Source organism: Sinocyclocheilus anshuiensis, unplaced genomic scaffold (genome assembly GCF_001515605.1).
Source record: "Sinocyclocheilus anshuiensis isolate Anshui unplaced genomic scaffold, SAMN03320099.WGS_v1.1 scaffold1158, whole genome shotgun sequence".
NCBI classification, from domain to species: Eukaryota; Metazoa; Chordata; class Actinopteri; order Cypriniformes; family Cyprinidae; genus Sinocyclocheilus; species Sinocyclocheilus anshuiensis.
In genome coordinates, this window is record NW_015537983.1 from 54,824 (window position 1) to 67,286 (window position 12,463).

Below are 12,463 nucleotides of genomic sequence, written 5' to 3' on the forward strand. Positions count from 1 at the left end.
GTAGACCAAGTGGACATCGAACTTTCTCTTCGGCATATCCAACCAAGAACAGTCTCTTCTTGGTTGGATATGCAATGTATTGGTTGGGTATGTAGTAAATATCCCTTTGCATAAATAATATGGACCTCAAACAGACTGACTAGTACTGTTCTGTACCAGTACTAAATGAAATTTCCAGCGATCTGATCAGACAACAGCTAGCTTTAAAACTCAGAAACTAATAACAAATGTGATAGATGCACCGATAAACTGAAAAAGAGGCACAAAATGTCATGAAACATCACGGACAATTAGCCGATTAAGTTTGCAGATTTGATTATGACAAAGAAATCTTCCTGAACTTTAGATTTGTATTTTTCAGTGTAAAATATGTGTGACAGACTCTACTGTATTCTTCAGTTGTTTAGGAAAAATGCTGGGAGGACAACATTAGAATTAACTTAAAGTCAAAATGACAACAAAAGAAAATAACCTACAAAAGTTCATTACATTTGCATTTTTTTTTTTCATTTCACCTGCTAAACTATGTAGTCTTGTCTCATGGGAAAGTTTGGTCCATTGTGATGCACATCCACTTAGCTGAAGCAAATCCTCTTGGCGTACTGCAGTGCACAGTCGAATAAATTATCTCTTTTATTCCCCCTGCTTCTCTGAGATACTCCCACATCCCTTGTTCTTGGGTATTTATTCATATCTGCTTTAATGTTTGAAGGCAACTGGAGATATCCTTTGTCCAGCTCTCAATAAACAGGACCAGCCCTGGCCTTGGCTGCTTGCCTAACTCATACACAAACCTTTGAATGTCTTTTGTGATCAAATGATCAGAAGAACAATATTAACATGGAAAATCAATCACTACAAAGTCATGGCCACTGCTGAGGTGTCTTTTCATTACGGCCATCCGAGTCCGTCATATGATGCAGCAAGTCATATCCTTTTCATCTGATGAGTTCAGAGAATGTTTTTTTTTTTTGTTCTTTTTTGGTAGAGCTAATCTGATATCCCTATCAGACTGTACTCTCCATAACCCACTCAGAGCTATCAAATGTTGCCTTATCACCTTCCCGCTCACTCTCATCGCACTGCAGGAGCATGCCGTTGACTGAGAGACTCATCTTAGTCCAAATGTTGTGGGCGTCGTGGGTAGTTAAGGCACTGTGAAGCACCAAAGTCACCCATGTCGAACGAGTGGCTGCGCTTGGGCTTGTCCTCTGATGGCAGCATTACAAGCTTCCCAAGCTTGGGATCTCCCCGGCCTAGCAGAGGCTCTTTGTCAGTGGCCGGTCTCATGGCCATCACCATGGTCCCTGAGGAAGATGGTCCTCCCGGATCTCTTGCGGGAACCCTCAGGTCCAGAGAGGCAAATGCCCCAAGTAGGTTATCCAGGTTTGGTCGTGCCTTAGTTGACGACTGCTTCCACCTGTTGGGCAAGGTGTTAGAATCCACTTGTCGGTTGTAAGATTCAACTTTCTCACTTCCAAGGGAGTCAGCTGAGGAGGATGAAGAGGACGAGATGCTACTCTGCAAGGAGCCACACTTAAACTCCACCACTTCATCTCGCATCACCACTACAGTCTTTGGAGCCTGCGGTGTAGGAGCGCCGTTGTTAAGTCGCTGCGCGGCCTGTGGTCTTCCATTGGTCTGGGAGTAGGTGTTGCTCACCGTCACCAACTTTGCAACCTGCAAGCCACTGTTCACTTTATAGCATACCATGAGGATGACGATAAAGACCAACAAAGTGACTACGATCACTCCCCCAATCACCAAGATCATGGTTCCTCCTAAAAACTGACTGTGCAGCGACTGGCAGCTGGGGTAGTCGCCACGTGTCTCGAACTGCACACAACCCACTATGTTCGTTGCAGTGAGTGTGGTGGCAGTGTCTTCCCAGATGGCCAACACACATAGGTCATAATGCATCCCTGACATCAGGTTGTTGACCAAGAAGGATTTGCTGATCGCCGGAATCATCCTGTGAACAAGACACAGACATTAACACTGACTCTCAAAGTTCAACAGAAGACTAATCATTAAATAGATGCAGTAGATTGAAACCACAGGCATATCACACTGAAGGTGGTTATTAAAATGCACATACTGATTGTTCATTGCTTTATTGTGGATACACATGATGCTCTGTGCTTTGGCAGAAAACAATCATTAATCCTTTTATTATGGTGAAAACTTAATTACTTGAAAAGCACTGATCATATCAACCTTGAAAGTTAATTTAGATTAAATGATTTTGAAATTAGGCCTATTGTGCAGTCAATGGAGCCAGAGATAAAAAGCAGTTGTTTTTGACTTACATGAAGCAATGTGGGGATTACGTAAATATAATCATTTGAAAATATACTTGACGAACATGCACACTTCTTGTCGACATTGAATCATTAAAACAGGGAAAGCATTTTTTTTTTCTGAATGGTAATTAAACAAGTAGTGTTTTGGAAAGTGGAATTAATAAATACATACATTATTTTAAGTTCCTGAATTGGTTAGAAGATAGATCTGGTTTATGTTAACATAAATATATTTCCTTAAGTTTATTTTATGTAGTACTTCAGCACTCAACCTCCTAAAAAACACCTTGAGTACACAGGGCATGTAATCACAAATGATCTTTTTTTTCTAACTGCATTAGCTCATCATTATCTAGAACATTCTTTGCACATACCTTGCTGTGGATGTAGACTGAGAATACTAATTAGAGTGCAACAATTGACCTAACTACCATGCTCTGAGAAGGTTACGTATTTGAAACGAACCGATAGAAGTGTTTGAGGCTATTTTCAGAATCTGGGCAAATAGAAGACAAACACACTTATGTGCAAATGGAGATATTCCACTTTTTTTTTGTAAATAACAAAAAATAATAAGAAAAACAACAAAAATTAGAATATATATATATATATATATATATATATATATATATACACTGTATATGCAAATAAATTATGCATAATACATACAATACATATTCTATTCAGTGGGTATAGAAAATAACCCCCGCCCCCTAAAATAATCAAATTTTGTTGCTTTGCAGCCTGAAATGAAGACAGAGTTTTTGTTTTATCCATCTGTATTTACTTAGTGCAACTTATAACGTCCAAGTGAACGATATAACACTAACGTGTCAGAAAAAAAAAAAAAAAAAATAAAAAAAAAAAAAAAAAACCCCCGCCCCCTAAAATAATCAAATTTTGTTGCTTTGCAGCCTGAAATGAAGACAGAGTTTTTGTTTTATCCATCTGTATTTACTTAGTGCAACTTATAACGTCCAAGTGAACGATATAACACTAACGTGTCAGAAAAAAAAAATAAAATAATGATAAAAAAATAAAACAAAACAGAATCACTGAGTTGGAAAAAGGATCACCCCTCTCCTAATAATGACTTGTACACTCAATCAGGTGTAGCTAATCACCTTCTCAATGGCACACAAAGCCATTTGACTTTCAACTGTGATCAGCTGTGGTTATTTTGATGAGTTCAGCATGAAAAGAGCTTTCCTGGAGCATTTTTTTAAGTCCTTGGTAATGTGACTGAAGCAAACAATCAAATCTAGGTGGCACGGCACTGTAAAAAAATTTCCGGGATAAAGTTGTGGACAGGCACAAGTCAGGAGATAACAATTTCAAAGGTTTTATCGATACCTAGAAGAGAAGTCTATTATTAACAAGTGGAAGGTATTTGGTACAACACAGACCCTCCCTTGATCAGGACGTCGCTCCAAACTGGATCACAACAATATCACAAATTCTCCACAAATGTGGCTTTTATGGGAAGGTTGCAAGAAAAAGCAAATCCTCAAGAAAGGCCACATGCAGTCACAACTGAGCTTTGCCAAAACGCTCCTTGAAGATTCTGAGGTAGATGAGACTAAATTATTTGGCCTCAACACCAAACAAAATGTCTGGCGGAAATCCAGTATAGCTCACCATCCAAATAACACCATTCCTACAGCATGTATGTGGTAATATCCGGTTATGGGGGTGTTTCTCTGCAGCAGGGACTGGAGCACTCGTCAGGATAGAAGGAAAAATGGATGGGGCAAAATACCATCAAATTCTTGAGGAATATCTGCTGCCTTCTGCCAGAAAGTTGTCAATGGGAAGAAGGTTTGCCTTCCAACATGACAATGACCCAAAGCACACAGCAAAACTGTGCACACAGTGGTTGAAGTAGAAAAAGGTGAATGTCCTTGCATGACCTAATCAGAGTCCAGACTTAAACCCCATTGAAAATCTGTGGAATGACTAGAAGTCTGCAGTACACAAACGGTCACCATCAAATGTAACTGAACTTGAGCAGTTCTGCAAAGAAGAGTGGGCAAATATTGCAAAGTATCGATGAGCAAAGTTAGTAGAGTCATATCCCAACAGACAAAAGACTGTAATTAAAGCAAAAGGTGGTTCAACAAAATACTGACAAAAGGGGGTGATCCTTTTTCCAACTCAGTGATTTTTTTTCCCCCATTTATTTATTTATTTTTTCTTACATCTTAGTGTTATATCTTTCACTTATATGTGAATACAGGTGGATAAAATAAAAACGGTGTTCATCTTCATTTCAGGCTGCAAAGCAACAAAATGTGATCATTTTAAATGGGGTGATTCTTTTCTGTACTGACTTACAAACCCCTATGACTTTCTACAGGGGAACACTATAGTAAACTACTTTTCTATTTTCTTTTCCATGCAGATTAGTGAGCAAATCATTCTTTTGTGTCTGATCTTTTAAATTAATTGCTAATCTAGTTTTCAATTTCTTTGATCCAGTTGCAGCACTTGCCTACTGGAAAGGGAATTTTCAGTACTTAATAACATCAGCTTTGGTCAATTTCAGAACTTACACAAAGCTGCTGTGTGTATCAGAAGACTTGGAATGGAATATAGTGCATACGTCATATGGACAAATTTCATGGTACTTTTGCATTTCCAGTCATTGTAAGTGTATTAACAAGAAAGACCAGCATAGTCTTACGACTTTCAGTTTTTGTGGTAAAGGAAATGCAAAAGTAAAAGGGCAAGTAAATGAAGACACAATTTTCATTTTAGGGGTGAAAAAATAATCACAATTGATATGGTTCTTAATCTCATGCCTTTTCTAAAACTAGCACATCATGGGATCCCGTGTTTTGCGTTAGGGACATCCTTTACTACACTAAAACCACATCTAACAGTGCAGCCTGACACACTGTCTACAGTAATCCTCCATGCCAGCTAGTCCATTACTCATTCATAATTGCTTTCCCATCACAGGAGAAGACACTACATTTAATGGTGACAGCTTTACGAGAGAGCCCAACCTTTTTCCACTCAAGCCTTAGTGATTGATTTTTTTTCTTTGTTGTTGCCAGGATCCAGGTTAACACTGCTCTTCCAAGACAGGAGGAAGAAAACAGATCTATGGATAATGCCACATCCAGTTCAACAGCATGAAGTAATTAACTAATAGAGACGCACCAGTAAATGAACAGTCATACTCATTCTTTGTAGATCATATGCTTTTCACAAGTTGGGGAAACTAGATAGCCTAATGCTTATGCATAACCTTTCACATTTAGGCAGTTTGATAGGGGGCTCCTGTCACTTTGATTATAAATGGTTGTAGATAATGTAGATATAAAGAAACTAAGTAAGAGAAGTATGCTGAAATTAAAATCAAAAGAATAAAGCATATTCAAAAAGCTCATGTTGCCTCAGGCTTGTAATGGTGATGATCATAATAGTTGTATTATGCAAAGAAAAAAAAGCCCAGAGGTAATAGGGATTTCTACACATGCTTTATTTCACACAGAGAAAATGTTGCATTCGATTAAAAGATGGTGAGATCAATCTTTTAACAGCTAATATAACCTAATTTAAATAAAAATGACTGTGGCACCTCTGTGCTTGTGATTTTATTATAAACTTTTATAATCCCTTAATCAATATGAATGTATTTGCTAAGCAAAATTGCTAAAGTTTACATTTCTTTCCTTATTTGCATTAGTGATGTTTCGTTCGTGAACGAATCGTTCTTTTTGAACGAATCTTTTAGGTGAACGAATCGTTCTCGTTCACGTAATCCATTGAGTCATATTTCTCGTTCACTGAAATTCCTCCCTTCAGAGCAGTGCGGCGCTATGTGACGGAGCATGTGATTTGTTGAATGTAGTGAACGAATACGCCCTTCACTAACGAGTTTCTTTTGAGTCTGAACGAGATCGAGAGATCTTCTCGTTTGTGAATGAAATGACCGAACTGGTACATGTCTTTTGTGAACGAGTTGAATGAACTGCTACATCTCGTTCGTGAACGAAATGATCGAACTGGTACATGTCGTTCGTGAACGAGTTGAATGAACTGGTACATATCTCGTTCGTGAACGCAATGAATGAGAGTGTACCTGGTCAGTCGGCCATTTAGCATGTCAATCTCGATCAGCAATCGGCAGAAAGCAGATGCAAAGCGCAGTTATAGGTAATGTGCACATATGCTTGTTTATATATTTATATTTAGCATACAGAACATAACTCCAAGTTTAATCCCTGATTTATGAATGTGTAATTGTCTGACCAAACAATTAACATTTTAATTATGCAAGAAAACCTTGTGCTTTGGTCATCTGAACAACTTATTTAGACTTTATTTATTTAATGAGTAGATTATGCACACATTTTAATAAAGCCAAATCGGTTTTTGTAACAAGTGAATACATTCGTTGACTTAAGACACAACACATAAGACACTCTTTTTTGCCACCTGCTGGCGTATTTATGTAATATGAAGAAGTGGTCACTGAACGAAAATTAATCTCAATCAAACTGCAGTTGGGTTATTTTGATTAGGCTAAAAATAAAAATAAAAATTACAGCTAACTAACACAATAAAACACAATAAAAAAAAATGATTACATAATAAAAAACATGATTTTTGAAAATGTGAACATTTTGAAAAATTATCTGTTTTTGCAAATAAACTCTTCATTTACTATATTCAGTATTAACCTATACAAGACTACCTTTACAAGACTGAATTGAGTTACAAAATACATATTTTATCTCGAAATCCAATCTAATGATAATTTCCACAAATATTTAGATGGAAACTAAAGGACAGGTGGAAGTACATGCCTAATTAGTGTGTAGTTGGGTGGTTTAAATGAAAATAAAATGGAATATTTACCTATAAATCAGGACATCATCCTCTGAACAGTTGTATTGGAGCTGGTACATTTTGATTTTAGGTGACACTTTGCTTACTGTCCACTTGATCAGAGCAGAGACTGCGGTTACCTCTGACACTGACACTGCCTGTTCTGGTTGGGCTTTTGTCTCCCCTTTACTGGTTTTAGTGGAGCTGGTGATGTCAGATAGCCTGGACTTGGGCTGAGATGTGCGGTTAGTTCCATTGCTTAGGTGGGGGAGCTGGATGATGGAGAGCTCAATTGAGGCTGTTGATTCTCCAGCTGCATTTGCAGCAATGCAAGTAAATGTCCCATAATCCTTAGAGGTGGTGACCATAATGTCTAAAGTACCATTTTCATACACTGTAGCCCTGGATGAGTTACTAATTAGTCGGTCATCTGGAGCAACCCAGTGTATGAGAGGCATAGGGTCACCCACAGCCTTGCAGCGTAAACTGGCCGTCTGTCCCTCCAGGACCAAAAGCTTATGTGTATGTTGGGTAATTAACGGTGGTTCACAGACAAACTCTTCCTCTCGCACATACCAGAAGTAGCGACCTTTCAGACTAGGAGGGGAGGGCCAAATCGGTTTTTGTAACAAGTGAATACATTCGTTGACTTAAGACACAACACATAAGACACTCTTTTTTGCCACCTGCTGGCGTATTTATGTAATATGAAGAAGTGGTCACTGAACGAATCAGTGAACGAATCATTTTGGTGAACAAACTGAAAATGAATTAATCTCTTGAAAGAATCAAATTTTCCATCACTAATTTGCACATTTCTTGTATATTTTAAGCATACAATCTTAGAAAAGTTTGCTTCTAATGCAAACTTAACGTTAAAGGAATCATATTTTTCCTAGAAGAGAAAGTATATCTCCCCTTTACTGGTTTTAGTGGAGCTGGTGATGTCAGACAGCCTGGACTTTGGCTGAGATGTGCGGTTAGTTCCATTGCTTAGGTGGGGGAGCTGGATGATGGAGAGCTCAATTGAGGCTGTTGATTCTCCAGCTGCATTTGCAGCAATGCAAGTAAATGTCCCATAATTCTTAGAGGTGGTGACCATAATGTCTAAAGTACCATTTTCATACACTGTAGCCCTGGATGAGTTACTAATTAGTCGGTCATCTGGAGCAACCCAGTGTATGAGAGGCATAGGGTCACCCACAGCCTTGCAGCGTAAACTGGCCGTCTGTCCCTCCAGGACCAAAAGCTTATGTGTATGTTGGGTAATTAACGGTGGTTCACAGACAAACTCTTCCTCTCGCACATACCAGAAGTAGCGACCCTTCAGACTAGGAGGGGAGGCACATGTTTCCATATCGTCCTCCCGCTCTAAACGGCGCAACCAAAGAATCTCACAGTTACAGTGAAGAGGATTCCCACCAAAGCTGAGAGACAAGACCGGGGCAAATGGTGTACTAAAAACGCTGCTGCTCTGTGACCGAGCAAAGATAGGATCTGGCGGAAGCTTCTGGAGACGGTTTGATGTAAGATCCAGCCTCGCCAGCTTTTCAAGATCAGTAAAAGTGCCTTCAGTGATGTGGCTGATGAGGTTGTGGTCCAGACTCAGCTGGTGTAGGTTGAGCATTTTGCGAATGGCCTCCCAGGGTATGCCTCGCAGGTTGTTGTAGGAGAGGTCTAGGTCCTCCAAGGTGAGCAGCATGTCATCGAAAGCTTCTTTGGAGATATGAGTCAGTTGGTTGTTGTTTAGGATGAGGTGTTGCAAGTTCACTAAGCCTCGCAGGGCATCTGGGCCCAACTCTGTCAACCGGTTACTGTCCAGATGCAGCGATCGCAGGGTTTCAAGATCCACGAAGGAGAAGGGCTGGATGAAGCTGATGGTGTTTCGTGACAGTGTGAGGTCCACAAGGCCTGTCATGTTGGTGAAGTCCTGCTGGGTAATTCTGATAATGTAGTTTCCCCCCAGGCGTAATTCCACGGTTCTTCTGTCAATGTCAGTGGGCACGAACAGCAGACCTTTGGATGGGCACAGTGTGCCCAATGATTCTGACAGATTCTGACAGACACAATATTTAGGGCAGGCGGTGGTGATCATCACTGTGCTTCCCAGGATAAGGAGGCTGCAGAGCACTTTGGCCATGGTAAATCACAAGAAGGGACCTGGAAAGACAACAGGAAAAACAATGGTCAGTCCTTTCCGGCCATACAAACAACAATTTAAGGAGGTATAAAATATGTTTAAAGCAAGAGTGTTTGATGCTATGTCTGTCTATAAATTCCGCAGTAGGCTCCATATCTCTGACACAGAGAGAATGGATGACTGCGCTTGCCCGCAGACGACAGCCCATAATTTCTGTAGACATTTGTATCATCAATTTATGATATACTCTAAACTTAAATCAATTTTAATCAGCGCTCTGCCAGACTGATTCTCTAATGGTAGGGCAGGGTTGGTGGAACTGTTTTAGGTGCCTATGGGAAGGAGAAGGGGTGATTTTCATTTCCAGGTGAGAATTAAAGGATAATAATTCTTCCAGCTGGAAGCACTCATACAATAAATCATCATTGCCTCGTCGATATCTTAAAATTATATCTTCTAAGATTCCTATAAACCCCAGTACACAGAGTTCTGGATTCCAAAATTCTGAGCAACAGCTTATGAGTTTTCAAGCATATCTTGTTTGGTAGCCTTAAGTTTATTGCTTATATCAATATTGCTCCGAGGTGAAAGCATGCAGATATGAGTATTTGTCGAAAACAGGGAGTTGGGTGACTGACACTAAAAACTAGACTGCAACTCATCTTAGACAATCAGCAAGATTTTTACGGAGCATAATATTGTGATTACTCTAACCATGTAATCAAAACTGTCTGCTATAAAATAAAATAAAATTTGCACACAGGGGATGGATATTTCATTGGCAATTTGATTGACTTGCAATCAGCTTTTGGTAATGCCAGATATTTATGCCAGGGCTGCATTTGGCTAGAAAGAAAATAGCAGAATTACCATAACATTGTCAAGCAATTTTCCCTCTAAGCTACTACAAAAACCCAGAAGACTACTAGCACATTAACAAATGATGACTTCTTGTTCTAAAGTCTGGAGAAATGCAATATTTAAAACTCTACAAAATGACTGATATGTTGAAAGAACCAAGGAGGAAATTTTCACGTAAACTGAAAATGTGATGCACCTAATTTTTTAATCTAAAATAATTTCACGCTGAAGCAGACAATGAACATTGTGATGTTTTCTGAGCAAGAACATATTTTCTTTACTTCCCTTCTGAGCATATTCCACAACTATAACTAATTCTCATCATTTAATTCTCAGGAAATCAGACTTACAATTTTATGAAAGAGCAACAATGTGTCAGAGCTGTGTGTTGATAACAACACATACAATCTGCCATGCTCATGTCTTAAACTCATTTCCCCTTTTGCTCCCTCCAATTTCCTCTCTATCGCCATTTTCCTGTACAATAGAGTAAAAAAGACCATAAATAAACAACGGAAGAATTATGCATAAGAATGCAAAGTACAAAAATCAAAAAATGCATATTGGTCTAGCATGTGTAAACAGTGCAGAAGAACACCAACTTTATCTTAATAAAAAAGGAGGAAGAATGTTTAACCATAGGCATTTGCAACATTTCATTAGTGCAGTAGGTTGGTTGGAATTTATGACAACCACATGTTCAATCAACTGAAATATACCCTATGCAGAATAAAACTTAATTTCAATGTTCATTCAGGACTCACACTGCATAGCATCGTGTAAAGTTATAAGAAGTGTGCTTGGGACAAGGGGATATTTGTCATTTTTGACAGCTGAAACCTGATTAGGCTGAATACAGCAGAAGCTTGCCCTTTAGAAGGCCTGTATTTCTGAGGTAAGTTTCCTGCCTTACAAATTCTCTCATAACTGCTTGTCAAGCCTCATCTTTATTCATTCCTTTTGTGGCCTGCTAATGGCGCAGCCATCAAACACATATATAACAATTGCTGAGGAACTCCTTCAAACCTTCAACAGCATTGCACTGCATTTCATCCAAATCAGATGGAAAAGGATGGACTGGCGGAGTGGAAAGGAATTTGGTTCACTTTATCAAATGAGCCAAATATCTCAGCTCATTTGTTGGAAGGAGTGTTTAAATGAGCTTAGCCTGGTCATTGCTAACTTCAAGAAAATCAACAAAAAGAGATCTAAGGGTTGTGAAAAATCATAGAGCTTTCTTTTCTGTCAGTTCAGCAGACATTAAGGCCTAAGAATCATAGCTTTAGTAAATGAAAGAGTGTAAGAGCACATCAAAAAGTCTTTTATCAAGCGAAGGAGAAGGTGCCCATGAAACAGCAGGATGTGAAAAACTACAGAGACGGCTAAACATCCAAAGGCAAGGTAAAAGCTTAGGCTTCGCAATCATAAAGTGCTAAAGCGCAAGATGAAGGTAGAGCTGCCATGATATGGAGGGCCATTTACTTGAGATCCAGGGGAGAACTCCCCAGTGCAGACGCCTGATTGGACATGGGCTAATCATTATGACAGTTGGAAGTCAGTTTGACAGCACTGCTCTGAAATCCTCATGACATCTAACTGCATGATAGATTCTGCACCTGGCATAATATTTGTGCAATGGACTAAGATTTTATTTATTTATTTTTTCTTAACAGCAGACAACCATCTTCCACTTTATCATACCTTTTAAATAATAGCAATGTGCCGATGGAGTTTCCTATTATTAATTAATTAAATTAATTAATTCATTAATAATTTTTCTTTTATTATTAATAAGCAAACCAAAAAAATGAGTCTTGTACATAGGACATTTAAAGGTGCAATAGGTGATTGTCTTCAGAAACATTTTTTTGTTATGCTGGTTGAAAGTCTCTTCACATCCCGATAGCAATCATTAAGTTAAGTGGTCTAAGTTCCTCGTGTGTGTGCGCATCGTGACAGAACAGCGGACCAAAACCGAAAGTAAGCAGGGCCCCTTCTCCTCGTTTTTATTTTTCCCGTTTTTTTAAAGTTTTTTTGTTTCCTGGTTTTTCCCCCCCGTGGCGATGGAAATTGCCGCTCGCGTCGCCGCCCTAGCTTGCATTCATGCCACATTGTAATTACAGTCATTTCAAGATGACAGCATGTGCCGTTCTACTCAGAGCTGTTCACGTCCTCGGACTCAGAATTATGCTTTTCTATGGCAACACTATCAATGCCTAAACAGAGCATGTGGTGGTCAGGTGGTACAGTGGTCGTGGTACAAGTCGTAGCTCTCAGAAAACTCCCAGTTCACAAGTTGTAATTACGAGTTCTACGAGGA

At 39.2% G+C, this 12,463-nt stretch overlaps 1 pseudogene; it reads right to left on the bottom strand.

Moving 5' to 3' along the window:
* Nucleotides 1–524: 524 nt before the first annotated feature.
* LOC107673940 (leucine-rich repeat and fibronectin type-III domain-containing protein 2-like) overlaps nucleotides 525–12,463 on the bottom strand; it is a 48,706-nt pseudogene continuing 36,767 nt past the window's right edge.